At 47.3% G+C, this 14,805-nt stretch overlaps 1 pseudogene across 1 annotated transcript; it reads left to right on the top strand.

Annotated features, from left to right (window-relative positions):
- The first annotated feature begins 885 nt into the window (after positions 1 to 885).
- LOC102457850 (uncharacterized) lies at positions 886 to 14,557 on the top strand (annotated as a pseudogene). Its single transcript, XR_016347571.1, has 4 exons — positions 886 to 1,932; positions 5,161 to 5,244; positions 5,869 to 5,995; positions 10,930 to 14,557. The product of XR_016347571.1 is annotated as an uncharacterized LOC102457850 (transcript).
- Positions 14,558 to 14,805: the final 248 nt, after the last annotated feature.

The following is a 14,805-nucleotide window of genomic DNA, read 5'->3' as shown; positions in this document are numbered from 1 at the left end:
AAAAAGTTTCTGCATTGTCTTTATTTATGAGAAGGGCAGGGAACCTGTTTTGAGTCAGGGGTCACTGACCCACAGAAAAGTCAGTTGTGGCCATACAAGTGAGATGCAAACCCCCCCCCCCCCCGCAAGCCTCACTAATGTGGCCCCAACTGTGCTGGTGGAAGCAGGGGACGTGGTACTGGGGAAGGGTGCTAGTGGGTGCTGGGGCAGGGGACAGGGTGCCAGTGGGGGCAGGGTTCTGCGGCTGGGAGCAGGGGAGAAGGAACAGGGTGCTGGGAGGGCAGGGGACAGGGTTCTGTGGCAGCGGGCAGGGTACCAGTGGGGGCAGAGAGTCCCCTGCACCAGCTTCCTCCCAGGATTCCTCCTCCCTCCCTCCCTCCCGGAGGAGGGAAGCCACGTCACACGCCTCCTCTGGGCCCAACTCCTCCTTCCCCCATGGAGCAGGGAAGCCCGTGCATGCACCCCCTTGGGGCCAACCTCCCCCCTTGTGGAATAGGGAAGCCCCCGTCACATGCCCCCTCTGGGCCTGACTCCCCCTCCCGTGGAGCAGGGAAGCCCGTGCATGCGCCGCCTCGGGGCTGACCCCCTCCCCCACAGAGGAAGGAAGCCCCGTTGCGCACCTCCCCCTGGGACTCCTCCCCCATCTCCTGCAGAGGAGAGAAACTCCGGTGCGTGCCGCCTCTGGGGAGTCCTAACCCCTCTTCCTTCCCCCCCCCCCCGGAGGGAAGCCCCAGCATGTCCCTGGAGCACCACAGACCTGGAGGACGGCAGCAAGCAGCGCACTTCCGGAAACCCCGGAAGTGGCGTGCAGCTGCCGGACTTCCGTCCACCCTGCGGGAAGCTGTCCTCCCTGCATTGTCGCTGGAGGTAGGTAGTGGGGCATCTTGGGGGTGGGGAATGTTGGGGGGCCCTGAACACCTCGTGATTGACTGGTTGAGCCCTCCTGATCGACCAGTCAATCGTGATTGATGGGTTGGTGACCACAGTTTTAGAGAGTTTTGTCTGTCAGTTTGTCTCTCTGGGGTTTGTCTCTGTTGCCAATTATGTGCCAGTTGCCAGGCATGAAAATTAAATTTTGTACCTCTTCCTTTGCTGTGCTTTCTCTTGTTAATAGAGCATCCTCAGGGCTACCCCCACTGTGTGAAAAACTGTTGGGCTAGCTGTGACTTTATATCCATTTGTCAAATACTGACATGAAACCATCACCGAATATGGCTTCTTTCTCCCTTTCAAAAGTGCAGCAACTCCAGGTTTTGGAGGGAAAGCTATGGCTGTGACTTCTCTCTCCTCCTGAGTAGAGAGGAGGGAGGAGGAAAGGATTCTGGTGTCCCTGGTTAGTCCACAGTAGGGTTGCCAGATAGTTTCACAAAAAATATTGAATACCCCCTCCCAAAAAAAAGCCATGAGAAAATTTGGTTGAGCAAAAACAAAACCAAAAAAATGCTGCAGGAAAAGTTTTTGAGCAAATAAAAAAAGGGGGGGAGGCAGGGGACCAGAGTTGAAATGCAGGCCTTTAATTCCTGGGCTGCTCAGCATGTCCCAAGCTGGGCCTTGAGAAAAAACATTTTAGATGCCCAGTATGTTCTGAATTTTTTTACTGGACGGAAGACACAAATACTGGACACCTGGCAACCCTAATCCAGAGTCACTGAGAGGAAGAACAGGGAGTGACTCCAGATGAACATGCGGGCAAAGGAGCTCAGGCTCTGTCCTTCTGGTGGTGGTGGGGAGGGGCAGTTGTCTTGGAAGAGGGGAAGCTCTCAGCCTCACTCTGTTTTCCCCTCTTCTCAGGAGTTTGGGGTGGAGCTTTCTGGGTCAGATGTTGCTGTTTCCCTTGTGGTCTGGGAGCCCAGGCTGAGCAGTGGCTGCTTCCCCAGCAGGGTCTGTGCTTGGAGGAGAATCTGAGTGAAGCTTCGCTTGTGCCCAGCCAAGGTGAGGACCCTCCATTGTAAATACCCCATGGGCCAGCCCTGGGCTCTGCCTGCTTCCATCTGAGCCAGAGATTCCAGGGGATTGAGAGAGACCTCAGGGAGCATGCTGGATGGGCCGGAGAGTGACTCTGCACAAACAGCTCCTTCCCACCACCCATCTCTCCTTCCCGGAGCCATTGCAGGAGCTGATCCAGCCACAGGAGATCAAACATCCAGGAGTGATTTTCTGTCACCTGGAGAGGGAGGGTCCAGGGAAGGGAGGCACAAGGAGGAAAAGGAGAAAGATGCTGGAATGGGTAGTGGGAGAAATAAGTGGGGAGAGAGATTCCCAGATCTCACCTGCCTGTGCACACTTACTGCAGCACTCCTGGGCAGATTCACTTTCCTGTGGGTGAAGTGAGGAGCAGGAAGCGGAAAAGCTAATTCCTGACTCTCCTGTGCCCCTATGGTGGGAGTGTGTGGCCCTGGGTCGGTTCAAAATGGTTCGTGGTTCAGTGCTGGTGCGAGGGCCTGGGTCCATGCTATAATAAAGAGAACAAACATTTCCCCGGAATAGAACCAGAGAAGTGCAGGGCTGAAATGAACCGTGAGAGGTCATATGGTCCAGCCCCAGCACTGAAGTGTTTGTCCAGCCTGTCCTTAAATACTGCTAGTGACAGCGATTCTACACCCTCTCTCAGTAGCCAATTCCAGTCTGCACTAGCCTTTGTCACATGGCAGAGTCAGTCAATTTGTGATCCACTGTAACCTCAGAACCTTTGGAGCAGTGCTGTCCCCTTGCCAGGCAATCCCCAGTTTGCAGTTGTGCATTTGATTTTCCTTCCCCAAGTGTAGTACTTTGCACTTATCTTTGAACAAGATTAAATTTAACATTCAGATCAATTCTCTGATTTAGACAGGCCATTTTGAATTCTAATCCTGTTCCCCAGCATGCTTGCAACTCCCCCAGCTGGGCGTCATCTGGAAAATAAGCTTGTTCTTCACTCCATCATCTGAGCCATGAATGGAGATATGGAGTAGTACCAACTTGAGGACTGGCTTCTGTGGGATTGCATTAGGTACCGCCTCCCAGTTTGTCAGCAAACCATTAATACAGTTGGACTTCCCTTGTCCCACACCCACGGGACCTAACTGGTCTCAAAGGAGGGAGTTTGCTGGGCCAGTGCTTTCTCAGGGGACCTCCAGCTTCCTGGCCTGGCTTCCAGGTTCCCCACTGAGCTGCCAGCCTTGCTGTCAGACCTGGCCAGTGGGCTCCTGGCCACCAGCCTGGCTCCTGGCTGATGACCCAGCTCCGCCCCTAGCCTGGCTGCATTCCCAGGTGTCAGGGCTCTCTGGTCCAGCAATATCTGAAGTCTGGCAGGCCCATGGATGTTGCTGGACCAGAGAGGTTCAACTGTAATTGCTCTCTGAGTACATCCTTTCTAGTATACCACATTTCCGTACTTTGCTTATGAGTTTCCTTAGTTTGCTTATGGGATCTCCTATGTCAAACGCCTGAGTCAAATTAAGATCTATGAAGTCTACAGTGTACCTCAGATCCAGAAGACCAGGACCCCTGTGAAAGCAGCAAATTAGATTGGTTTGGCCTGATTTGTATTTGATTCTCCACATTGGCTGTAACTTCCTGCTTTACTGTCCTCAAGGGGCTCAGAAATGGATTGTTTAATATAACTTTCTTTCAGGATATCTAAGTCAGTTTGTCTGGTCTTTATGCCCCAGGTCTTCGTCATTCCCTTTTTTTAAAGTAGTTCTTATGTTTGCCATTCTCCAAGCTTCTGCGACTCCACCAGTCTCAAGAAGTTGTCCAAGATAGCTGATACTTTTGCCAAGATAGTTTCTGCTCATTTTTTGTGTACTTTAGGACAAACTTAGAATCATAGAATACTAGGACTGGAAGGGACCTCGAGAGGTCATCGAGTCCAGTCCCCTGCCCTCATGGCAGGACCAAATAGACATTTATCTAACCTACTCTTAACCCAGCTGACTTTATTAGATGTGGCTTATGTCAATATTTTTTCAACATGTTATTTCCCTCTTGTGGTTTCTGTTCCTTCTCCCTCTTGGTTAAGAATAATTATTTTAAGTATCTGGTCACAATTATGAGTTTTTTAGTGAATGCCAAAAGGCATTAAACACCTTCCCGTTGTTGGTGTCATTTACTATTATTAGCTCTTCCTCCCTGGGAAATAGGGGACCTACACTTTACTTCACCTGTCTTTGTTCCTCATGGATTTGTAGAAACCTTTGTAGAAATCTTTTTGTCACTTTCGAGGCATAACTCATTTTGTGTCCTGACGTGTGTGCTATTTTTTTAATTCCTCTGAAGCAATTTGTCCATGATTCAGCTTTTTGAAGGATTTAGGGGTGTAAAATGATACCCGGTTAGCATTAGGCTTACTGGAATGCTTTCCAAGTAATGGGTTAGACAGCTAACTGTGCCAGGTGGGAGAAGCCCTGAGTGAGTCCAGCCAGCCATGTGGGGGCAGCAGGCAGGGCTGCGCTTGCGCCAGGTCCCGACTTGGATATGCTGGAGCAGCCCAGATAGTTATGCAGGACCCCGGCCACGATAGAGTGTCCAGAGCGGGTGGTGGTACCGCAGCCCCCGGCAGTGTCAGGGAAGCCGGAAGGGACTCCAGCCCGGGCCATGTTGAAGCAGTCAGGCGGGACCCTGACTATGCTGGGGCAGGCGGGTGGGGCCCTGGCCCATCGGGCAGGACCTGCCTATCAGTGGTTAACTGGTTAAACAGTATGCTTTTATCCATTGAACTGGTTAACTATTTTAATGGTTATTTACATCAATAGTAGGATTCCTTTTTATTGTGTGGTCATGAAGGAGTTTATGGTAGAACCATATTGGCCACTTACTGTTCTTTTTGTCTTTCCTTCACACTATGACTAAACTTTTGGGTGAATGCCATCTGGTCCTGGTGACTTATTACTGTTAAGTTTTCAGTTTGTTCTAAAACCTTCTTTAATGACATCTCACTCTGGGATAATTTCTCAGATTTGTTGCCTAAAAAGAAAGGCTCAGGTTTGGGAATCTTCCCAATATCCTCAGCCATGAAGAATGAAGCAAAGAATTCATTTAGCTTTTCTGCAATGACTTTATCATCTTTGAGTGCTCCTTTAGCATCATGATTGTCTGTGCAGGGCAAGAATCTGGGGGAGTTGTGCTGTGAAATTATTTCCGGTTCTGACATGTCCCCATTTGTCCTTTGTGCCCTACCAGGCTGCAATGTGACACACGGGTTTTGCTCCAGATCATTCCATGCTTCCAGGGCCCAGGGAAATGGCAGCCGTGAAGCCGGCAGAGGTAGGGCTTATAGGGGAGCTGCTGGTGGATTCCTGTTGGAGGAGAAAGGGCAGTGAATACCACAGTGGGGAGGAGGCAGGGTGGAACAAACCTGCTAGGTGTTGATACTGTGAAACCCAGATCCTAGTTAAAAGGCCCCTGGGGTTGATGGGTGGCTGGGAATTCCCTGCTTTATAGAACAGGAAACAACCCCTTGAACGGTTTCCCAGCCCAGCCCCAGAGTTGAATCCTGGAGTCTGAACCTACCCGCCAGAGGCTGCAGGGACAGACAAAGGAACTCCCAGCAGTGAGGCCCAGGGACGACACTATATTCCCTCCCACCCGGCTGCTGGCAGTGGGGATGGGGTTGGAATTCCCACCAGGGAGCTGTTGCCAGACCGTGCTGGCAGTGCTGTCTCTGGCTAGTAGGCGAGTGATGAATGTGAAGAACCCTGCCCGCCCCCCCTCTGCTGGGCAGGGTCGGGGGCTCATTTTCTCCCTCACCTTGCTGCTTCCTGGCTGCTCTCATGTGAGGAGTGTGGAGGAACCAAACTGCCTGACTCCCAGAGCTTTCATGTGATTGGCTGCTTCCCCCATGAGTCGTGGGGCAGCAGGCACTGAGCGGGGGGGCTCTTGTTCTTCCAGGGGCTGGTGACCTTCAAGGAGGTGGCCGTGTATTTCACCAGGGCAGAGTGGGCTCTGCTGGACCCCGCTCAGAGAGCCCTGTACAGAGCCGTCATGCAGGAGAACTACGAGAACGTGACCTCGCTGGGTAAGGAGCCTGTCCCCACAGGTCTTAGAAGGGGAAATGCAGAGTTAAGGTTCACATCTCCAGCCCTCCACAATGCAGCCTTGACTCTGCCCTGACTCAGCAACACCCCAAAGACACACAGAGTAGCACTCACCCCTCCACAGAATGCTCTGAGAACAGAGCCAAGAGCAGTGTGGCACAAAGTCTCACAACTTCTCTTTGCTAAAGCAAAATTGGGTTAGATACTGTGTAAGGATCAAAGGCTGCCTCCCCCTGGTCTGCACTCAAACCTGAGCCTAGTGCACACAATCCATCTGCCTTCTGTAATATCACCACCCCGGTACTCTGGCACTGAGGGGTCCTTTGGAGTCAGTCCTTTCACTTACCCCTTGTTGAGCCCTGGAGACCACTGGCATGTCTGCCATAGACTCCTGAGCACCTTTTTGGGGAGAACACACCCTGGTTCACATTTAGTGATATAACCTACAACACTCAGCACAGAAATGAGGAAGTTTCATGTGTATCTCTCTTCATATCCTAGATCTTGTTTACACTTTCCAGGAGATCAGCGCTGTGGGGATCGATGTCCCAGGGGTCAATTTAGCAAGTCTAGTAAAGAATCACTAAATGGACTGCTGATAGCACTCCGTACAACACAACACACACAATGGCAGATTCTCTTAGCCCTTTCTCCTCTTCCTTATTGACCATCACATTTTCAGACTAGGAGATCTAATTAGGTCATCTACTCTCCTCTCTTCTATAATACAGACACACGGTGTCATACAGTTACCTTTATAGTGAGCTGAATACTGTGTTTTTCGAATAAGTAAACATGTTATTAGTTTTGCTGAATGATTAAAAATTAATCATGCTGTTAAACAATTAAATACCATTAATTTAAATATTTTTGTATATTTTCTACATTTTTCAAATTATTGATTTTTATATACAACACAGAATACAAAATGATCCAATGTTCTCCTTATTTTTCATTACAAATATTTGGACTGTTGAAAAGGGTATTTTTCACTTCATCTAGGAATTGTAGTGTATCTTTATTATAAAAGTTGAACTTACAAGAAAATGGCATTCAAAAACAAAACAACGTAAAATTCTAGAGCCTACAAGTCCATTCAGTCCAGCTTCTCGTTCAGCCAATTGCTCAGACAGACAAGATAAGAATAACCACACTGGATCAGACCAAAGGTCTATCTAGCCCTGTATCCTGTCTTCCAACAGTGGCCAATGCCAGGTGCACCAGAGGGAATGAACAGAACAAATGATCCATCCCATGTTGCCCATTCCTAGTCTTCGATGGACAGAAGCTAGCAACACCATTTCTACTCATCCTGGCTAATAGCCATTGATAGACCGATCCTCCATGTATTTATCTAGTTCTTTTTTGAAGCCTGATAAAGTCCTGGTCTTCACTACGTCCTCTGGCAAGGAGTTCCACGGGTTGACTATGCACTGTGTGAAGAAAAACGTCCTTTTGTTTGATTTAAACCTGCTAGCTATTAATTTCATTTGGTGGCCCCTAGTTCTTATGTGATGGGAACAAGTAAATAACATTTCCTTATTTACTTTCTCCACACCAGTCATGATTTTATAGACCTCTATCACAACCCCGCTTAGTCTCCTCTTTTCTAAGCTGAAAATACCGTCTTTTTAATTTCTCTGCATATAGCAGCCATTTCAAACCCCTAATTACTTTTGTTGTCCTTTTCTGAACTTTATCCTAATTCCAAGATATCTTTTTTGAGATGAGGTGACCACATATGCATGTAGACTTCAAGATGTGGGAGTACCATGGGTTTAGAAAAAGGTAATAAGATGTTCTCTGTCTTCTTTTCTATCCCTTTTTTTAACGATTCCTAACATGGTTTGCTTTTTTGTCTGCTCCTGTACATTGAAAACATCCACTCAGAGAACTATCCACAGTGACTCCAAGATCTCTCTTGAGTGTTAATAGCTAAATTAGTCCTCGTAATTGTATATGTATAGTGAGAATTATATATTCCAATCTGCATTACTTTGCATTTATCAACATTAAAATTCATTTGTGATTTTGTTGCCCAGTCACCTAATATTTTTTTTATTTGCAGGAGATAATGCTGCCTGCTTCTTATTTACAACTAGCCAATTAGCCCGTTATAAAACGGGATTTTCAGGTCTCTCCTCCACGTCGGTCTTTTCTCCTGAGCCTTTGGTGTCTCTCTCTCTCTTCCTCCTCCTTCTCCTCCTGCCTCCCCCTTTCTCTCTCCACTGCCTTCTGCCTCTTTCGCTTCTCCCCCTCCTGCCTCTCACGCTCTCTCCACTCTCCTCTGTCTCCTTCGTGGATGCACGCTTGTCCAGGCCCTGCCCCTGAGTGTGTATGTCACCGCCCCGCCCCCCTTCGCCTCCCGCCATGGCACTCGGCTGACTTCTGTGCTGCTCAGCTGGGCCACCGCGCAGGAGCAAGAAGCGCAAGTGGCCGTTTGGGCCCCGCGCTCCCCATGCAGCACCCCCGTGCTGCATGGGGAGCACAGACCCCAAATGGCCGCCTGTGCGGCAGCCCAGCTGAGCAGCACAGAAGTCAGCCGAGCGCCATGGCGGGAAGTAACAGCGCCACCCAGAGGCATTGGCCACTGTTGGCAGACAGCATACTGGTCTGAATGGATCTTTGGTCTGACCCAGTATGGCCATTCTTATGTATGTAATGGACCATGAAAGAGCTTAACCTTCCTGTGAATGTCTCAGTCCACATATGAGTAATGGCTTAGCAAGGCACACAAGATCATGTGAGGAGACCATATGACCTTTAAACTCCACTTTGTTATCTGTATATTTCCACAAACTATGTTGGCAACTTAGCTTGAAACAAAGGGTTCCCACGCTATAATAAGGCAGAGTGGGACATAATGATTTGTTTTTACTACGTTGCCACTCAACACCTGAAAGAAGTTCTGAAAGACAAAGGATTCAGAACAGTGGAGGGGAACCCAGGTTGCCCAGTATGTGTAGTCTGTGCCTTAAAACTCTGTAAACCTGCTTGTATCGTTAGAGTGAGAAATTGATCATTCACATCCTACCTATTTAGTACATTATGCTTCATTTGCAGTGTTGTTTATTTGCTAGGTGAACTCCTTTGACCTGTTTGGTATTGCTTATGGTCATTTAACATCTGTCTTTCTATAGGTAATAATCTTGTTTTATGTCTTCTCTTAATCAGCGTGTGCTTTTAAGCAAAGTGTCTGGAAAAATCTCAGTTCTGTAAACAAAGTGTTTCATATCTTTGCTGCATCAAGGGGAAAGTGACCTTTATTAATGAGCCTGCATTATACAGACCCCTCTGCAGTACAAGATGGTATAGTACTGTGGTTATACTCCAGCAACGGTGCAAGGCTGGAGAGCTGGGAAATTGGCTGTTGTCTTCTGTCTGTCTTTGAGTGGTTTAGGTAAAGCACTCAGGTAGCTCAGCTGGGTGTGTGGTGCCACCTGCTGTTGTAATATATTGATATTGTGATATATTGATCCTCTCATGAGTGCAGGGGACTGGACTTGATGACCTTTGAAAATTTCTTCTAGTTCATCTTGGAGTGCTTACTCATGTCCATTCAATGTAGGTAAATGTGCTTGCCATTAGGTAAACCAGTGCCCAGGAGCAGCCCCCCGTCCACAGCCTACCACGAGAAGATGGCTGCCCCAGCAAGGCTAAGAGCCAGCGGCAGCCCCAACGCTAGGGCCAGAGCTGGGAGCCTGCTGCCGATGGGGGTGGCAGCCCAGGGGCCAGGGCCAGGCTCTCTCTTAGTCAGTTAACCAGTTCAGCATTAAGTTAACCTAATATTTAACTGGTTAACTGATTAATCAGGATTTTACATCCCTACTTGCCACATGCACTAGTGCTGGAAAATTTTCCCTCAGCAGTATCCATAGGAGATCAGCTCCAGGAATGGTGCACAAATGCTGTTCTATATAGGGCACCGCTGGCCCCCTTCTTCAGTTCCCTCTTGCTGTCTGTGACGGTGCTTGGAACTGCTTGCTGCAGCTTAGATTGCGGTCTTTAACATTAGATCCCTTATTTAATTATAAATAGTTTACCCTATAGTTCAGGGATGGCTAATCTGTGGCTTACGAGCTGCATGAGGCTCTTAAAAGAAAAAATTGCGGCTCCTGCACCCGCACTCATGGCTCTGAGAGGGGCAGCGTGTTTCTGTCTGAAAGAGACAGAGCCGGAGTCGCGGCTAGGGTTGCCAGGTGTCCAGTTTTGAACCAGACAGTCCAGTAAACGTCCAGTATTTTTGTTGAAATCATCTGGCTACTCTAGTTGCGGCATCCCATGCAGACTTCAAAATGGCCACCTTCAAAATGGCTGCCTTACAAGGGCAATGCCTGCTCTGCTCTTACCAGGACAATGGCTGCTTTTTTCTTTTCTTTTTTTTTTTTTTTCTTCTCTCGACAACTTTTTTCTTGGCTCTGTGCACTGTATCCACCACTATTTTGGCTCTTCATCTGTAATGGGCTGGCCACCCCTGCTACAATTAATAAGTAGTTGTAAATGGTTGTACTTAACAGTTAGTTCCTGTTAGGGACTTAGCCTGGGGACAGGGTGTGCCCCACTCCCCTGGCTTCAAAGCCTATGAGAAGTTGTCACAGGCTTATGCCAGGCAGCAATCCGCCTTCTGCCTTGGGGAAGCCCATATTTTGGATGAGTGTTGGATCTGCAGATCTGCCCTTGCTCCCCAGGACTTGGCACTGAGCATTAGTGCGTTGGTGTGGAGCACTCCTCGGTCAAGCTGGCACCCAAACTCCCTTCTCCCTGAGTATATCGGTGGGAACTAGATGCAGAATTCATTCTCTTCTCTCTCCCTTTTGGAGAAGAGTTTAAGAAAATTCACTCTGATTTTTTTCTTCCATTTCCAGCTATATTTCCTCATATGTTCTCCCCTTTTCCATTCCTGTTTCCGAGCTAGCAGGTGCTGGGATGGTGAGTGAGACCTCAGAACAGAATTCTCAAAAGGAAGATTACAAGGAACTGAAACCACATGGTACATTTTTACAAAGATTCAAAGGGAGTGTGTCCAGGAGTTGTGATCAGGAAGAAGCCTGTGAGAGTCAGCATATTCCAGAGAAGCAACAGGGAAACCAGCCAACTCAGAAAGTTGATACATTTATTCATTATCAGGGAACTCACAAATGCCTCAAGGAAATCATGGCCCAGCAGAGAATCTCAACAGAAGGGAGAAATAATATATGCATTGAGTGTGGGAAAAAGTTCAGTAGATGTGCGCATCTTATTAGACATCAGAGAATCCACACAGGCGAGCGCCCCTATGAGTGTGGTGAGTGTGGGAAAACCTTTGCTCGGAGCTCAACCCTTATTAATCATCGGAGGATCCACACAGGAGAGAGGCCTCATCAATGTTGTAAGTGTGGGAAGACCTTCGCAGAGCGCTCTAACCTTATTAACCATCAAAGAATACATACAGGAGAGAAACCCTATGAGTGCTGTGAGTGTGGGAAAACCTTCTCACACAGCTCTCATCTTATTAGACATCAGAGAATCCACACAGGCGAGCGCCCATATGAATGCTGTGCATGCGGGAAAACATTCACAGAGCGCTCAAACCTTATTCAGCATCAGAGGATACACACAGGGGAGAGACCCTATGAATGCAGTGAGTGTGGAAAAAACTTCAGTCGGTGCTCAACCCTTATTAAACATCAGAGAATCCATAAAGGGGAGCGACCCTATGAATGCTGCCAGTGCAGGAAAACTTTCACTAGGCGCTCACACCTTATTAGACATCAGAGGATCCACACAGGAGAGAGACCCTATGAATGCTTCAAATGTGGGAAACTCTTCCGCCAGAGCTCAGCCCGACTCTGTCATCAGAGAAGCTGCAGGGGAATTAAAAGACCATGAAAACCTTGTTGAGGGCTAAGAAAATGTTTTGTTTTCCTTTGCTCATTCTCAAATATTGAATTTTAAGTTAGCACTTGTGTCACCGTGCTACTTCTGCTCCTCTAGCTGAATAATGTACTTTTCCCTTTTGTAGCACACCTTTCTTTGGAGTGAATTCCACAGGCTTTTTCATTAATGCCTTTGTGCTGTGCCATGGAAGTGAGTGTCCCTCTAAAAGGAATGCCCAGGAGTGATTTAAACTAGGTACATGAAGGTGAATCTTGAATCAATTAAGATTTTCCAAGGAGCTGGCTAGTTTGAGTTCACTGACCTGATATAAAAACTAGAGTTATGAAGCTATTACAAAATTAATGTTATCTGTGAGATTTTCAAAAATCATGATTGATTGCATTTTTATCACACTTAAATAATAATAGAATACCATTTATTTGTATATTACGGATGTTCAGACACCATTCCAGACAAGCCCTTCAACCCCAAATCAGAGGGCCTGGGCCAACCATAGATTTTAATTGCTGTGTAAACATACCCTTGTCAAAATCGCAGCTTTCGCATTGAATAACCATGGCCCAGTTTCCCACATGACAAGTGGGCATATCATGCTATAAGAACTTGCCACTTCCCCTGAACGGGGAGCTAGGGAAGCAATGTGGGCGGCAGATGTGGCAGCCAGGAGATTCAGCTAGGCTGGAGATTTTCTGGGACTATGCAGGGGTGGATCTAGCTGGGATCAGAGGCAGACCGACGGCGTTTGTTTCTGATTTGCAGGGGTTTTGTCAGTGGGCTGCATGCTGGCAGTGACAATGGGGTCTGGGCAGCAGCTGCTATGGGGCAAAGTGTCTCTTGGGAAAAATGAAACTGCAAACCCTCCCTGTGCTGCAGCAAAAGCCTCTTGTTTACAATTACATCTGAACCTTCTTTCATATTATTGTCCATCCCCTGTCTTGGCATTTGGAGACCTACTCACTCCCACACAGATTTTTAATTTTTCTTAATTTTCCTTGGCCTTGTACAAACATTTTCTTCATCAAAATGATCAAGGACATTTAAAATGAGAAGAACGTAGCAAAACAAAAGAAACCCCCAGCAAGCTCCCCCCCAAAGACTAATTTTAAAGCAGTAAAACCCGTCCTCTGTTGGCCAGAAAACAAATGTCAGTTTCCCATGATGTACCTAAGACCTTGTCTACAGAGGTGTATACGTTGCAAAGTCACTTTTGGTGACAGAATTCCTCAGATTCAGTGACATCATAAAACCACCTCAAAAAGTGTTCTAAAGGTTTTTATCCAAAAGTTATGTCACTGAAGTGCTAGTGTAGACACCACACAGGCTTAGAGCTGTTATTGACCTCTGGAAAGCATCCCTCACTGCCTGTCCTCACTGCTCAGGTGAGCAGTTTCAACTCTGTTGCCCTGGAGCCAAGTAAACACCTTCTTCCCCTCCCCCTTTAAAGGCCCAGAGATTTTTGAAATTCTTCCTGTTTTCTCATCATGGAGTGCTTGCATTACTGAGCATGGTGGCTCCACGCAGCAAAGGCTTCCCTGCTTGGAGCACAGCACAGCTGCTGGATCTCTTTAGTATTTGTGGAGAGGAGGCGGTGCAGTCCAAGCTGCACTCCACCCATAAATATGTCAGTCCCTATGGGCATATTTCATGGAGTTTGCGGGAAAAGGACTATGATTGGTACACACAGTAGGGCACAGCAAAGGGGAAGGAGCTGAGGTAGGCTTACCAGGAGGCAAGGGAGGCAAGCTGTCGCTCCAGTGCAGTGCCGCAGACCTGCTCTTTTAATAAAGAGTTAGACGCTCTCTTCAGTGGCCATCCCACCTCCACTGCTAAGAGCCCTGTGCATACTTTGGTAGAGCTGGAGTCAACGGAAACGAAGGATGATGTCATTGATGACGAGGTGGTGGCATAAGATGATTTGGAGCCCACGGTGAGGTCACCGATTGCTGTGTGCACTAAGCAGCTATTCTCCACTCGAGTCAGTCACTCTCTGGGGAGTAAGAGGCAGGAGAGGAGACCCTGGTAAGTGGTTTTGCTTTGTGACACTTGGAGGTGGGTTGAAGGCAGAGAAATGTACAAAGCTGGCTGGGGCATATCCCCGTGCAATCAGGCAGTATGGTGGAACAAGGTGTGGCTACACATTGAGATTTCCTGAGCCTCTTCCAGAGAGATCTCTAGGAAACTTTCCTGCTTCCTACTCTGCAATCCTCTGCTTCTGCTTTGTTCCGTCCCCCGTTGAGGGACACTTTCCTGTGCCATTCTGCAATTACTTGATGCTGCCTGCTCTTTAGCTTGATTACTTAGGAATCCACAGCAATTACTTTGAGGGTTGATAGCTTGTCCCAAGATCAGGGCCAGTTTTATTTAAATTGTTATTTAGTTGGGAACTATGATGTGCACAGTTGCAACACTCACACACTAGGAACTCTTGTATATTTACAAACCTAAGTTATTACATTTAGCACTGTCACAACAAGTGTTTCCTCTAACATTTTCCATCCTTGGACGGGTTGAATTTTCTTTTGGGTGGGTTGAAATTTCTTATTGAGGTTGTATGTGGATGTACCGTGTGTTCCAGTACAAACAAAAAATCTAGGTATAAATATGTATTTTAAACAGTCCATAGGTATGGAAGACAATATATTAAAACAAGGGATAATTACCAAGGAGCAATGCTTAAGATGTTTATTTCATATGAAATCAAATAAAGAAAACTTAACACTACCCTTAGAGTACAGATGTTATCATCCTTTCTAACAACTCACACTAGTAAACACCAAAATGGGGCATCCTGCAAATAGCTATAATTAAATCAAAGACATAGCCATTAAGTAACAACCTAAAAAATATGCACAACTTTCAGATGCTAAACAAATTGGAGTCAACTAGAAATAGCCATCCTCTCCTTGAAATATAC

This window comes from Pelodiscus sinensis, chromosome 20 (genome assembly GCF_052426305.1).
Source record: "Pelodiscus sinensis isolate ZL-2025 chromosome 20, ASM5242630v1, whole genome shotgun sequence".
Classification (NCBI taxonomy): Eukaryota; Metazoa; Chordata; order Testudines; family Trionychidae; genus Pelodiscus; species Pelodiscus sinensis.
Note: the sequence above shows the minus strand (reverse complement) of the source record. Positions and strands in the feature narration are given on the sequence as shown.